Genomic DNA, 15114 nt, shown 5'->3' with positions numbered 1-15114 from the left:
TCAATACATGCCCTGTTATGCCGCGTACACACGACCAGACTTATGTCCGACAGACTTTCGAAGGAGTTCTGCCGGAGTTCTGACAGAGTTCTGACGGACTTTCCGAATGAGCGGACTTGGCCACACACAATCACACCAAACTCCGACGGATTCGAACGTGATGACGTACGACTGGACTCGAATAAGGAAGTTCATAGCCAGTAGCCAATAGCTGCCCTAGCGTCGGTTTTAGTCCATCAGACTACCACACACACGAGCGGATTTCTGGGTCCGGCAGAGTTCTGGCGGAAAAATTTGAAGCATGTTCCATTTCTAAAGTCTGTCAGACTTTTGCGAATCAAAAGTCCGTTGCAGCCCACACACGATCGAATAGTCTGCCGGAATCATTCCGTCAGACTTTGGATGTTGAAAAGTCTGGTCGTGTGTACGGGGCTTTACTCGAGTGCCTGCTATTTTAGTTGCTTTTTTTGGACTATATTTTTTGGACTGTCTACTTGTCTATTGGAGCGGTACAGCTCAAATGTAGCCCTCATTAGCAAGTACAGACCAGACAAAATATTTCCATTTAGGGCTTGTTCAAAATTCAAAAAATCTAAATGACAGGTTTCCATCACAGGGGTTTTCAGCATTGTACTTGTGCAAAGAAATAGACCTTCAGCCTTTTGGCTTATACATATGTAGCACCCACCCCATTTAGGTGGGTGCTTAGTCTGTTTCTGTAAATAGTGATAGGTAAATTTAGACAGGGCCTTGCACATTTTCTAGGCCTGGTTGTTTATTTGGGAGGTGGGAATGTTAGAATAGATGGAGGTGTGGCCATCTACACTCTGGCTCAAGGAAGTCTCCTCATCCTTCCAGTGGAAATGTTCTAGAAGGGAGGCAGGATTTGGGACCTGAGTGGCAGGCAGCTTATCTGGAGAGTTCTGGACCAATCATTAAATTGTATTTGCAGGGCCAGGACTTGCATATAAGCTGGGGGTCACATGCTTCCGGGGCACTGAGAGAATTCAAGATGTAGAGAGTGCAGCAGGAGCAGGCTTTAAGGCCTGGGGGTTCAGAGACCCCAGTGCTGGATAGCAGGAGCAGGCATGAACTGTCGATTGGGAGTGAGCAAAGAGAGTGCAACCCAGTGGTGCTTATCCATAAACTTGCTATGTGTCCAAGGACATAGTGAGAGACACTTTCCAGAACTGACATGGGCTGATTGCAAGAGTCAAGGAATTAGGCGGTGTGGCCTGGGACTTTGGAATCTACACCCACAGTATTATTCAGAGTGATGCTGGTCAGTTCACAAAAGGAGAGTACGCAGGATCAGAGACAGGAACCAGAATCAATAGAGATATCTCATATTTTCTATCTACTTGTTCCACCAACACAAGTTCAAGAATAAAAGCTTTACAGAATATAAAGACTGTCTGGTGTTTGTGAAAGTTGCATGGGAAGGAAGAACTGGGGCTATTGACATAAAGGTAATGAACAACTTTGCAGCTCCCAAGGGAGTAGTGCGCTACACATGCAACTATACTGCTCTAGCCTTCCACTTCAGGCCTTTGTTATTTTCTCACACACTTTGTGCACATAATATGCAGCCCCTTACTGCTGTGACTCCCACGTGGAACTCTTTTTTCAAAAAGAGAGGTTAGCTACAGCACATATATTTATCTGTTAACATGTTGTCTTTAAAAAATATTTCCACTTTTGTAGTCAAATTTGAGAAAACACTGCTATGTGTCCCCATTCACACGGCATACCTAAAAAAAAATAATAAAAAAAACATATATTTCTTAACTTTTACATGTATCTAAGGCGGTGTCATGGCTGATTCTAAGAATTTCTGGACAGTTCCGTAAGGGCGTGACCACTCGGCTACAGTTTCGGTCAGTGAGCGTGTTGCTCAAACCGGGATCACCACGAGCAGTCCCCCTTCGAGCGGTGAGAGCCTCAGACTGAGCAATGATCCAAAGTGTTATATGCTTTTTAGATCCTTTAAAGAATTCTGACATTGCAAAATCATTACTTGAGGTGGATTTGTGTTATCAATACCTTTACAGAGTTCCACTTTGAGACCCATTGCTGGGTACTTCTGACGAGGGGAGGTTCCTTCTACATCGGACTCTGGTGAGAGGGCTTCCCTGTGCTTAACCACTTTAATAAAGGGCATTTGTACACCCTTCCTGCCCAGAACAATTTTTAGCTTTCAGCGCTCTCGCAATTTGAATGCCAATTACTCAGTCATGCAACACTGTACCCAAACAAAACATTTATCATTTTTTTTTCATACAAATAGAGCTTTCTTTTGGTGGTATTTCATCACCACTGGGTTATTTATTTTTTGTGACATAAGTGAACAAAGTATGAACATTTAAAAAAAAATAACTTTTTTTAGATTCTATGATAAAATTTTGCAAATAAGTAATTTTTGTGTGGTCCAAAAATTATACTGCTTCATCGCTTTGGTAAAAATAACCCAAATTAGTGGATATTATTTAGTCTCTATGAAAGTTATAGGGTCTACAACAGGGGTCTCAAACTGGTGGCCCTCCAGCTGCTGCGAAACTACAAGTCCCATGAGGCATTGCAAGTATTGTGCTTTTTAAGGACAGTTTCCCGCGCAGTATTTATTAAGTAATTTTTAACCAAGATATTTTTAAAATACAAAATCAATCTATATGACACAGTCTATACATGTGAAACTTATTCACGAAGACAAATGATCGTACAAAATAGTTACATTTATTGGTTGACAAAAGACAAATATTTACATGAAATTAAAATATCTATTGCATCACATAAACACCTTGACAATTAATGGAAACACCAACAAAATGGGAGTATAGTACTTTGAACTTAATTATCACTTCTCGGTAGAATCAATAACCTTTTGATAATTGACAATTATCAGAACGTCTGTATTTCACACGTCCAATCGTTACTATACTGCAGGTAAGTAAGTGGTTAACAATGTGAAATAAGATGTTTGTTTGTCAATAAAATTGGCAACTATGCAAAAAAAGAAATTTATAATGATTAAATAATTATTAATTATTAATGATTTATAAAAATTGAATTTAGAGAAAAAAAATCTAAAAGGCGGTTATTGATTCGGGAGAACGATTTTCAATAGTAGAATATTCAAAACATCAATATTTAAGAGAACATAGAAGATATTATGAATATGGTATATTTACCCATTCCAATTGGCTACTAGTGTGGATTGCTGGTTACCAGGATTTTTAAGATGGCTGCCGTGGCTTTCAACATGGATTCTCTTACGGAGGAATTACTCTGTGTGACCTCCGAGTTCCAAGGAGCAGGGATCTTCGTGAATGTAAAAATATGTATTCATGCATGGTGCATGAGTGTCAGTTTGTCTGGGAGTCTCCCAGTGTCCCCCCAGGGTGCGTCCCCTGACTTCTCTCCCCATGGCATCTTTCTTGTTTCTTAAATATCCTCTTAAACAAAAAGATCATAAAATTATACTAAGTTCTGCCTCAAAAGGGTATGTGTTCCCTCCTCATTGGCAGGCGACCTTTCCCAGGAGTCTAATTATTTTAAGGTAATAGCACCTTCAACCACCTGGTGTCTCAATTGTGTTTGGTGTTTTATCTCTTTTAGTTAATATTTTTATTAAATATGCATTTGTTTTTATATATATATGTTCTAACGAATATATCTTGAGTGTTCAGGGATCATAGTAATCGATATAATATAAAATATAATATAAAATACGCTTAACATAATTTTGAATAATCCCCAATGTATAAAATGGTTATATATGTGTATATCCATGTATATCTATTAAATCTTTAGTCCATTTAGAAAGGACACAGGTTAGATATATATCAATCAATATCCCATGAAATTATTTATCTGGATAACTGGATAATTCTGATATATCCAATTAATATATGTTTATCTAGACATTCTTAGACAGTTATAATTAGACATGTGCATTTAGTTTAGTTACAAATCGAAATTCGGACGAATTTTCATTATTTGGACATTCGGATGCATCCGAATTACTGAATTACAATGCTAACGAATTCAACCGAATTCAAATCAAATTTGAAAAATGACATTATGCGGCCACGTATCTCGGGGCCACTTATATCTAGAAACCCCAAATTAGGAATGCAAACACAGTAGACCTAACGCTACAACATCTCCAAATTTGGGGTTTCTAGCACCAAATGACCACGAGATACGTGGCCCCAAATTTGGGTCACAAAATGTCAAGCACTTTTCTGCAGCAGAGAATTACATTTTGTGACTCGAATTTGGGGCCATATATCTTGGGGTCACTTATAGCGAGAAACATCAAATTTGGTATGCAAACACAATATAACTAGCACTACAACATCTCCAAATTTGGGGTTTCTAGCACCAATTGACCCCGAGATACATGGCCCTAAATTCGGGTCGCAAAATATTTTCGAATATGGTTGAAATAGTTTTGAATGCGGTTGAAATAATTTCAAATCATGTTGAAATCATTTTGAATCCGGTAGAAATATTTTCAAATTTGGTTGAAATATTTTAGAATGTGACCGATTTTTCGAATTCGGTAGAAAACGAAACGAAATCCGAAAACTAATTTAACGAATTTAACGAATATAACTAAACAAAATTAATTAATTAACTAATTAAAACGAAACAAAACTAAACAAATTTTTTCCTTTTGCACATGTCTAGTTATAATAACGATTATGTTTTTCATAATACTAATTTGTTGCTAAAACACTTCTACTTATAATCACACTTTCATATATAATTTCTTTAAGACAAAGTAGATCATTAGATACTAAAATGATATCTCTTTTGTGACCTACAAATATCACATATAATTTGAATGACTTATAAAAGATCATAGGTACTTTTAAAATATATCTGACTTACATATCCCTCTAACACCATGTTTTGAGATAGACTTTGAGCAGTCCAATAAATGTTTAGATGTCTTAGCTGTGCCCGTCAAATCCCTACAATTCACACAATAGGTTTTGTTGGACAAGGTGTCAGCTATTGAATTTTGTCTTCATGGTTGTATATTGTCCAAATAGTCTTCACTTGAGCACAATGGGGTTTTCTAGTTAAGGGCTATTTCCATGTGATTATTCCCTATGCAAATTTGGTTTTCTCAATCTAACCAACAAAATAAGTACACATCTTTTTGTTTGGTGACAAAAGCTACCATTGTTCCAGTCTCTTGTTTCAACACAGGGTTTGTAAAAGTTACAGATAACTATTCCCCTGCACGTTTGGAAAAACAAAAAGTGTGAGATCATATATTTTGTTTTAAAGGTCTCCAAAAGGGTAACAGTTCAATAATATCAAAATTATAGTTCATCCACTTGTTGAGTCCTACTGAAATCTCTTGTCTCTGTCAGTGAATATTAAATGCATTTCTTCATGAATTCACAACACAAGGCTGACAGTTACAAGCATGACTCCCAAAGGCAAAGGCATGATGGGACTTGTAGTATCGCAGCAGCTGGAGGGCCGCCAGTTTGAGACCCCTCAGCAAATCACTGAAAATTGATCACATCTGATCACACCTGATGCACTGACGGAGGCTCTGAAATGTCAGGAAAGTACAAATACCCTCCAAATTATTCCTTTTTGAAAAGTAGACATTCCAAGGTATTTAGTAAGAAGCATGGTGAGTTTTTTGAAGTTGTATTTTTTTCCCATAATTCTTGGGGAAATTAATGTATTTTTCACAAAATTGTCATAATAACAAGTTATTTCTCACCCACAGCATATGCACTCTTCCAATTACACCCCAAAATACATTTTGCTACTCCTCCCCACATGTGTCTGACTTCTACACAGCCTGGTCACACAGAGAGGTCCAACATGCAGGGAGCACCATCAGGGGTTCTAGGAGCATAAATTGCACCTCTAATTTCCTAACGACCTATTCCATTTGTGAAGACCCTGGAGCACCAGGACAGTGGAATTATCCACAAAATTACCCAATTTTGGAAATCAAATACCCCAACGTCTATTCTATGAGGCATAATGAGTCTTTTGAATGGTTCATTTTTTTCCACAAGTCTTCGGAAAATGTGGAAAGAAAATTTAAAACATATTTTTTTTTTTTACACAAAGTGGTCATTTATAAGATATTTCTAACTCAAAGCATGTATATAGCAAAAATGATACCCCAAAACACTTTCTGCTACTCCTCCTGAGTACAGAGGCCCAACATGCAGGGAGCACTGTCAGGCATTCTAGGAGCATAAATTACACATCTCATTTCCTAATGACCTATTACATTTGTGAAGGCCCTGGTGCACCAGGACAATTGAATTACCCACAAAATGACCCCATTTTGGAAAACAAACACCACAACATATATTCTATGAAACATTATGAGCCTTTTGAACGGTTAATTTTTTACAAAAATCTTCAGAAAACGTTGCACAAAGTTGTCAATTTATAAGATTTTTCTAATTCATAGCATGTATATATCAAAAATTACACTCCAAAACACATTCTGCTACTCTTCCTGAGTATGGTGATACCACATGTGTGAGACTTTTACACAGCCTGGCCACATTCAGGTCTTATGGGTGTAATGTCCTCAACCTGAATATTCACTCCCTTTCTGTATGATCCAAGAAATGCCTGGTATACCCACTCCTCCAATTTACCTGTACCTGCAGAATGGCCCAATTCAGCTTTTTTGAATCCTTCCTATGTTTTTTTTTTTTTTTGTTTTGTTTTTTAATGGCAGGGTACCCTGTGAACTTATTTTCCTTTTTTGATATTATGTACATGCTCCCCTACTCTTTTTGCAAGAGTGCACTTGGTCTACCCTACACACTGTAATCAAGAAGAGGAATCACATTTTGGGTAATGTTATTGTTAATAGCAGCTCTCTCAATAAGGTAGTGCGGTGATGGCAAGGCATTTATCATTGCATTATACCAACATCAAAAAGTGCATTTTAGGTGCAATATCTTGCTATCTATCAATATCTAGATATCTATCTAAACATATAAAAACAAAAATGAGTGTCCGCATTGTGTAATGTTCCACAGTCCTTATAAAGTAGTAGCTTTTGCATAGAACAAGGGTCTCCAAACCTTCTAAACAAAGGGCCAGTTTACGGTTCTTCAGACTTTAAGGGGGCCATACTGTGGCCATCAGGAGTATAACATGCTTCATTTGAAGTAAACAATGCCTCATCTTTGGTTTCAACTAGATGAATTGTGCCCCACCATTGGTGTCATCGGGCCCCATTGTTGGTGTCATGTGGAGGAACTGTGCCCCTTCACTGGTTGTCAGTGAAAGAAAAAGTGTTCCAAGGACCAGATAAAAGCAAGCAAAAGGGCCACGTCTAGCCCCCTGGCTGCAGATTGGAGACCACTGGAATAGAAGATAATCAGGCAATTCAGAAAGAATAATTAAAATCCACAAGTTTATTAATCCCAATCAAGAATGTCAAATTGGTACACATAGGTGACAAAATAAATAGCCAACCATTGTAAGAAGGACTCACTTAGAATAGCTGCTGTGCTCCATATCCCGAAGCTGTATCCTCCTCCATTTTGGTTCTACCTCTAGGTTGTGATAATTTATCTGGTCGGACGGCCATATCACTTCTAGTTCCTGCCCATCTCCATTGTGGGACTCCAGCGGCTGCCAGAACTCTCTTGGATAATATCCTGCGTTGGGACCACATTATTATGCACTATCCCACTCTCTAGGACCAGTATATGGAGCATGGCAGTGCAGTTTACTGGCAATGCAGCTGTTCTGAGTGATCTCCATCCCAAGTTCATATGAGGTTTGAGCAGCCTCTTTGTTGTTTCTTTGGATTTATCAATACATGCCCTGTTATGCCGCGTACACACGACCAGACTTATGTCCGACAGACTTTCGAAGGAGTTCTGCCGGAGTTCTGACAGAGTTCTGACGGACTTTCCGAATGAGCGGACTTGGCCACACACAATCACACCAAACTCCGACGGATTCGAACGTGATGACGTACGACTGGACTCGAATAAGGAAGTTCATAGCCAGTAGCCAATAGCTGCCCTAGCGTCGGTTTTAGTCCATCAGACTAGCACACACACGAGCGGATTTCTGGGTCCGGCAGAGTTCTGGCGGAAAAATTTGAAGCATGTTCCATTTCTAAAGTCTGTCAGACTTTTGCGAATCAAAAGTCCATTGCAGCCCACACACGATCGAATAGTCTGCCGGAATCATTCCGTCAGACTTTGGATGTTGAAAAGTCTGGTCGTGTGTACGGGGCTTTACTCGAGTGCCTGCTATTTTAGTTGCTTTTTTTGGACTATATTTTTTGGACTGTCTACTTGTCTATTGGAGCGGTACAGCTCAAATGTAGCCCTCATTAGCAAGTACAGACCAGACAAAATATTTCCATTTAGGGCTTGTTCAAAATTCAAAAAATCTAAATGACAGGTTTCCATCACAGGGGTTTTCAGCATTGTACTTGTGCAAAGAAATAGACCTTCAGCCTTTTGGCTTATACATATGTAGCACCCACCCCATTTAGGTGGGTGCTTAGTCTGTTTCTGTAAATAGTGATAGGTAAATTTAGACAGGGCCTTGCACATTTTCTAGGCCTGGTTGTTTATTTGGGAGGTGGGAATGTTAGAATAGATGGAGGTGTGGCCATCTACACTCTGGCTCAAGGAAGTCTCCTCATCCTTCCAGTGGAAATGTTCTAGAAGGGAGGCAGGATTTGGGACCTGAGTGGCAGGCAGCTTATCTGGAGAGTTCTGGACCAATCATTAAATTGTATTTGCAGGGCCAGGACTTGCATATAAGCTGGGGGTCACATGCTTCCGGGGCACTGAGAGAATTCAAGATGTAGAGAGTGCAGCAGGAGCAGGCTTTAAGGCCTGGGGGTTCAGAGACCCCAGTGCTGGATAGCAGGAGCAGGCATGAACTGTCGATTGGGAGTGAGCAAAGAGAGTGCAACCCAGTGGTGCTTATCCATAAACTTGCTATGTGTCCAAGGACATAGTGAGAGACACTTTCCAGAACTGACATGGGCTGATTGCAAGAGTCAAGGAATTAGGCAGTGTGGCCTGGGACTTTGGAATCTACACCCACAGTATTATTCAGAGTGATGCTGGTCAGTTCACAAAAGGAGAGTACGCAGGATCAGAGACAGGAACCAGAATCAATAGAGGTATCTCATATTTTCTATCTACTTGTTCCACCAACACAAGTTCAAGAATAAAAGCTTTACAGAATATAAAGACTGTCTGGTGTTTGTGAAAGTTGCATGGGAAGGAAGAACTGGGGCTATTGACATAAAGGTAATGAACAACTTTGCAGCTCCCAAGGGAGTAGTGCGCTACACATGCAACTATACTGCTCTAGCCTTCCACTTCAGGCCTTTGTTATTTTCTCACACACTTTGTGCACATAATATGCAGCCCCTTACTGCTGTGACTCCCACGTGGAACTCTTTTTTCAAAAAGAGAGGTTAGCTACAGCACATATATTTATCTGTTAACATGTTGTCTTTAAAAAATATTTCCACTTTTGTAGTCAAATTTGAGAAAACACTGCTATGTGTCCCCATTCACACGGCATACCTAAAAAAAAATAATAAAAAAAACATATATTTCTTAACTTTTACATGTATCTAAGGCGGTGTCATGGCTGATTCTAAGAATTTCTGGACAGTTCCGTAAGGGCGTGACCACTCGGCTACAGTTTCGGTCAGTGAGCGTGTTGCTCAAACCGGGATCACCACGAGCAGTCCCCCTTCGAGCGGTGAGAGCCTCAGACTGAGCAATGATCCAAAGTGTTATATGCTTTTTAGATCCTTTAAAGAATTCTGACATTGCAAAATCATTACTTGAGGTGGATTTGTGTTATCAATACCTTTACAGAGTTCCACTTTGAGACCCATTGCTGGGTACTTCTGACGAGGGGAGGTTCCTTCTACATCGGACTCTGGTGAGAGGGCTTCCCTGTGCTTAACCACTTTAATAAAGGGCATTTGTACACCCTTCCTGCCCAGAACAATTTTTAGCTTTCAGCGCTCTCGCAATTTGAATGCCAATTACTCAGTCATGCAACACTGTACCCAAACAAAACATTTATCATTTTTTTTTCATACAAATAGAGCTTTCTTTTGGTGGTATTTCATCACCACTGGGTTATTTATTTTTTGTGACATAAGTGAACAAAGTATGAACATTTAAAAAAAAATAACTTTTTTTAGATTCTATGATAAAATTTTGCAAATAAGTAATTTTTGTGTGGTCCAAAAATTATACTGCTTCATCGCTTTGGTAAAAATAACCCAAATTAGTGGATATTATTTAGTCTCTATGAAAGTTATAGGGTCTACAACAGGGGTCTCAAACTGGTGGCCCTCCAGCTGCTGCGAAACTACAAGTCCCATGAGGCATTGCAAGTATTGTGCTTTTTAAGGACAGTTTCCCGCGCAGTATTTATTAAGTAATTTTTAACCAAGATATTTTTAAAATACAAAATCAATCTATATGACACAGTCTATACATATGAAACTTATTCACGAAGACAAATGATCGTACAAAATAGTTACATTTATTGGTTGACAAAAGACAAATATTTACATGAAATTAAAATATCTATTGCATCACATAAACACCTTGACAATTAATGGAAACACCAACAAAATGGGAGTATAGTACTTTGAACTTAATTATCACTTCTCGGTAGAATCAATAACCTTTTGATAATTGACAATTATCAGAACGTCTGTATTTCACACGTCCAATCGTTACTATACTGCAGGTAAGTAAGTGGTTAACAATGTGAAATAAGATGTTTGTTTGTCAATAAAATTGGCAACTATGCAAAAAAAGAAATTTATAATGATTAAATAATTATTAATTATTAATGATTTATAAAAAAAAATCTAAAAGGCGGTTATTGATTCGGGAGAACGATTTTCAATAGTAGAATATTCAAAACATCAATATTTAAGAGAACATAGAAGATATTATGAATATGGTATATTTACCCATTCCAATTGGCTACTAGTGTGGATTGCTGGTTACCAGGATTTTTAAGATGGCTGCCGTGGCTTTCAACATGGATTCTCTTACGGAGGAATTACTTTGTGTGACCTCCGAGTTCCAAGGAGCAGGGATCTTCGTGAATGTAAAAATATGTATTCATGCATGGTGCATGAGTGTCAGTTTGTCTGGGAGTCTCCCAGTGTTCCCCCAGGGTGCGTCCCCTGACTTCTCTCCCCATGGCATCTTTCTTGTTTCTTAAATATCCTCTTAAACAAAAAGATCATAAAATTATACTAAGTTCTGCCTCAAAAGGGTATGTGTTCCCTCCTCATTGGCAGGCGACCTTTCCCAGGAGTCTAATTATTTTAAGGTAATAGCACCTTCAACCACCTGGTGTCTCAATTGTGTTTGGTGTTTTATCTCTTTTAGTTAATATTTTTATTAAATATGCATTTGTTTTTATATATATATATGTTCTAACGAATATATCTTGAGTGTTCAGGGATCATAGTAATCGATATAATATAAAATATAATATAAAATACGCTTAACATAATTTTGAATAATCCCCAATGTATAAAATGGTTATATATGTGTATATCCATGTATATCTATTAAATCTTTAGTCCATTTAGAAAGGACACAGGTTAGATATATATCAATCAATATCCCATGAAATTATTTATCTGGATAACTGGATAATTCTGATATATCCAATTAATATATGTTTATCTAGACATTCTTAGGCCGCGTACACACGGGCGGACTGTTCGCCCAACCTTGTCCGCTGAACAGTGTTTGGGCGGACAGTCCGCTCGTGTGTGGGCTTTCAGCGGACAGTTTCAGCGGACAGTTGGACGGACAAAGTCTTTCGGAAATTCCGAAAAACTGTCCGCTGAAACTGTGTTTGAGCGAACAGTCCGCCCGTGTGTGGGCTTGTCCGCTGTACTTTCGAAATGCGCGGACTGTTCCCGCTCGGAAAGTCCGCCCATTTCGAGCGCGTGTACAGGTAGGCGGGGCCCGCGAAGGAGACGTCGCGGGCTCCGCCGCCTGGAATGGGCTTAAAGGGGAACCCCAACGCCGAAAAAAATCGGCGTGGGGGTTCCCCCCAAGTCCACACCAGACCCTTGTCCGAGCACGCTACCCGGCCGGCCAGGAAAGGGGGGCGAGCGAGCGCTCCCCCCCTCCTGAGCCGTACCAGGCCGCGTGCCCTCAACATGGGGGGTGCCTTGGGGAAGGGGGGGCCGCGCGGCCCCCCCACCCCAAAGCACCTTGTCCCCATGTTGATGAGGACAAGGGCCTCTTCCCGACAACCCTGGCCGTTGGTTGTCGGGGTCTGCGGGCGGGGGGCTTATCGGAATCCGGGAGCGCCCTTTAAGAAGGGGGCCCCCGGATACCGGCCCCCCACCCTATGTGAATGAGTATGGGGTACAATGTACCCCTACCCATTCACCTGTGAACTAAAGTACAATAAAAAACACAACACAGAGAAAAAATATTTTATTGCACAGCTCCGGGGGTCTTCCGTCTTCGGGGGTCTTCTCGCCGGACTCCTCCGCTATGTGTGTGTAGCTCTTTTGCTAGCGGAGGAGTCCGGCTTTCTTCCTCCCCGCCGCCGGCCTCTTCTCCCGACTTCGGGGGTCTTGTCCCCCTCTTCGGTTCTTCTGCCGGGCCACCGCGCCTGGTCCGGTGGCCCGGTCTTCTGTCGCCGTCTTCCGTTCTTCTGTCGCCGCCTTCGGTTCTTCTGCCGGGCCACCGCGCCTTCTTGTAGCTCTTTTACAGGCGGTGGCCCGGTCTTCTGTCGCCGCCGCCGCCTTCCGTTCTTGTTCTTCTTCTTGTTCTTCTTCTTCTCCTGGAGATGTTGACTCGACGAGCTCTCCGGCCGGAATGCCAGGGACACGCTCCGCTGCCACTTATATAGTGACAATGGGGCGGTGTCACATGGTATATGTCACATGGGTTGGTCACATGGGTTGATGTCACATGGGGACTATGACATCGTAAGGGGGCGGGGTCACCATGTGACCAACCCATGTGACATATACCATGTGACACCGCCCCATTGTCACTATATAAGTGACCGCACAGCGCGGCTCTGGCATTCCGGCCGGAGAGATCGTCGAGTCAACATCTCCAGGAGAAGAAGAAGAACAAGAAGAAGAACAAGAACGGAAGGCGGCGGCGGCGACAGAAGACCGGGCCACCGCCTGTAAAAGAGCTACAAGAAGGCGCGGTGGCCCGGCAGAAGAACCGAAGGCGGCGACAGAAGAACGGAAGACGGCGACAGAAGACCGGGCCACCGGACCAGGCGCGGTGGCCCGGCAGAAGAACCGAAGAGGGGGACAAGACCCCCGAAGTCGGGAGAAGAGGCCGGCGGCGGGGAGGAAGAAAGCCGGACTCCTCCGCTAGCAAAAGAGCTACACACACATAGCGGAGGAGTCCGGCGAGAAGACCCCCGAAGACGGAAGACCCCCGGAGCTGTGCAATAAAATATTTTTTCTCTGTGTTGTGTTTTTTATTGTACTTTAGTTCACAGGTGAATGGGTAGGGGTACATTGTACCCCATACTCATTCACATAGGGTGGGGGGCCGGTATCCGGGGGCCCCCTTCTTAAAGGGCGCTCCCGGATTCCAATAAGCCCCCCGCCCGCAGACCCCGACAACCAACGGCCAGGGTTGTCGGGAAGAGGCCCTTGTCCTCATCAACATGGGGACAAGGTGCTTTGGGGTGGGGGGGCCGCGCGGCCCCCCCTTCCCCAAGGCACCCCCCATGTTGAGGGCACGCGGCCTGGTACGGCTCAGGAGGGGGGGCGCGCTCGCTCGCCCCCCTTTCCTGGCCGGCCGGGTAGCGTGCTCGGACAAGGGTCTGGTGTGGACTTGGGGGGAACCCCCACGCCGATTTTTTTCGGCGTTGGGGTTCCCCTTTAAGCCCATTCCAGGCGGCGGAGCCCGCGACGTCTCCTTCGCGGGCCCCGCCTACCTGTACACGCGCTCGAAATGGGCGGATTTGCCTCCGCCTTACGTGGGCGAGTCCGTTCATTTCAAAAGTTGAGCGAACTGTTTGCCCAACCTTGTTCGTCAAACAGTCCGCTCGTGTGTGGGCAAGTCCGCTCATGCAAATTTTGAGCGGACTGTTTGATGAAACTGTTTGCCGAACAAGGTTTGGCGAACAGTCCGCCCGTGTGTACGCGGCCTTAGACAGTTATAATTAGACATGTGCATTTAGTTTAGTTACAAATCGAAATTCGGACGAATTTTCATTATTTGGACATTCGGATGCATCCGAATTACTGAATTACAATGCTAACGAATTCAACCGAATTCAAATCAAATTTGAAAAATGACATTATGCGGCCACGTATCTCGGGGCCACTTATATCTAGAAACCCCAAATTAGGAATGCAAACACAGTAGACCTAACGCTACAACATCTCCAAATTTGGGGTTTCTAGCACCAAATGACCACGAGATACGTGGCCCCAAATTTGGGTCACAAAATGTCAAGCACTTTTCTGCAGCAGAGAATTACATTTTGTGACCCGAATTTGGGGCCATATATCTTGGGGTCACTTATAGCGAGAAACATCAAATTTGGTATGCAAACACAATATAACTAGCACTACAACATCTCCAAATTTGGGGTTTCTAGCACCAATTGACCCCGAGATACATGGCCCTAAATTCGGGTCGCAAAATATTTTCGAATCCGGTTGAAATAGTTTTGAATGCGGTTGAAATAATTTCAAATCATGTTGAAATCATTTTGAATCCGGTAGAAATATTTTCAAATTTGGTTGAAATATTTTAGAATGTGACCGATTTTTCGAATTCGGTAGAAAACGAAACGAAATCTGAAAACTAATTTAACGAATTTAACGAATATAACTAAACAAAATTAATTAATTAACTAATTAAAACGAAACAAAACTAAACAAATTTTTTCCTTTTGCACATGTCTAGTTATAATAACGATTATGTTTTTCATAATACTAATTTGTTGCTAAAACACTTCTACTTATAATCACACTTTCATATATAATTTCTTTAAAGCGGTAGTAAACCCGCATTTTTTTTTTTTTTTTTAAAACCTGCAAAGCAAAAGGCATAATGAGCT

Source organism: Lithobates pipiens, unplaced genomic scaffold (genome assembly GCF_037356315.1).
Source record: "Lithobates pipiens isolate NorthernLeopardFrog02 unplaced genomic scaffold, aLitPip1_a1.2 Scaffold_8, whole genome shotgun sequence".
NCBI lineage: Eukaryota > Metazoa > Chordata > Amphibia > Anura > Ranidae > Lithobates > Lithobates pipiens.
The sequence above is the reverse complement of the archived record's forward strand: the minus strand, read 5'-3'. Positions refer to the sequence as shown.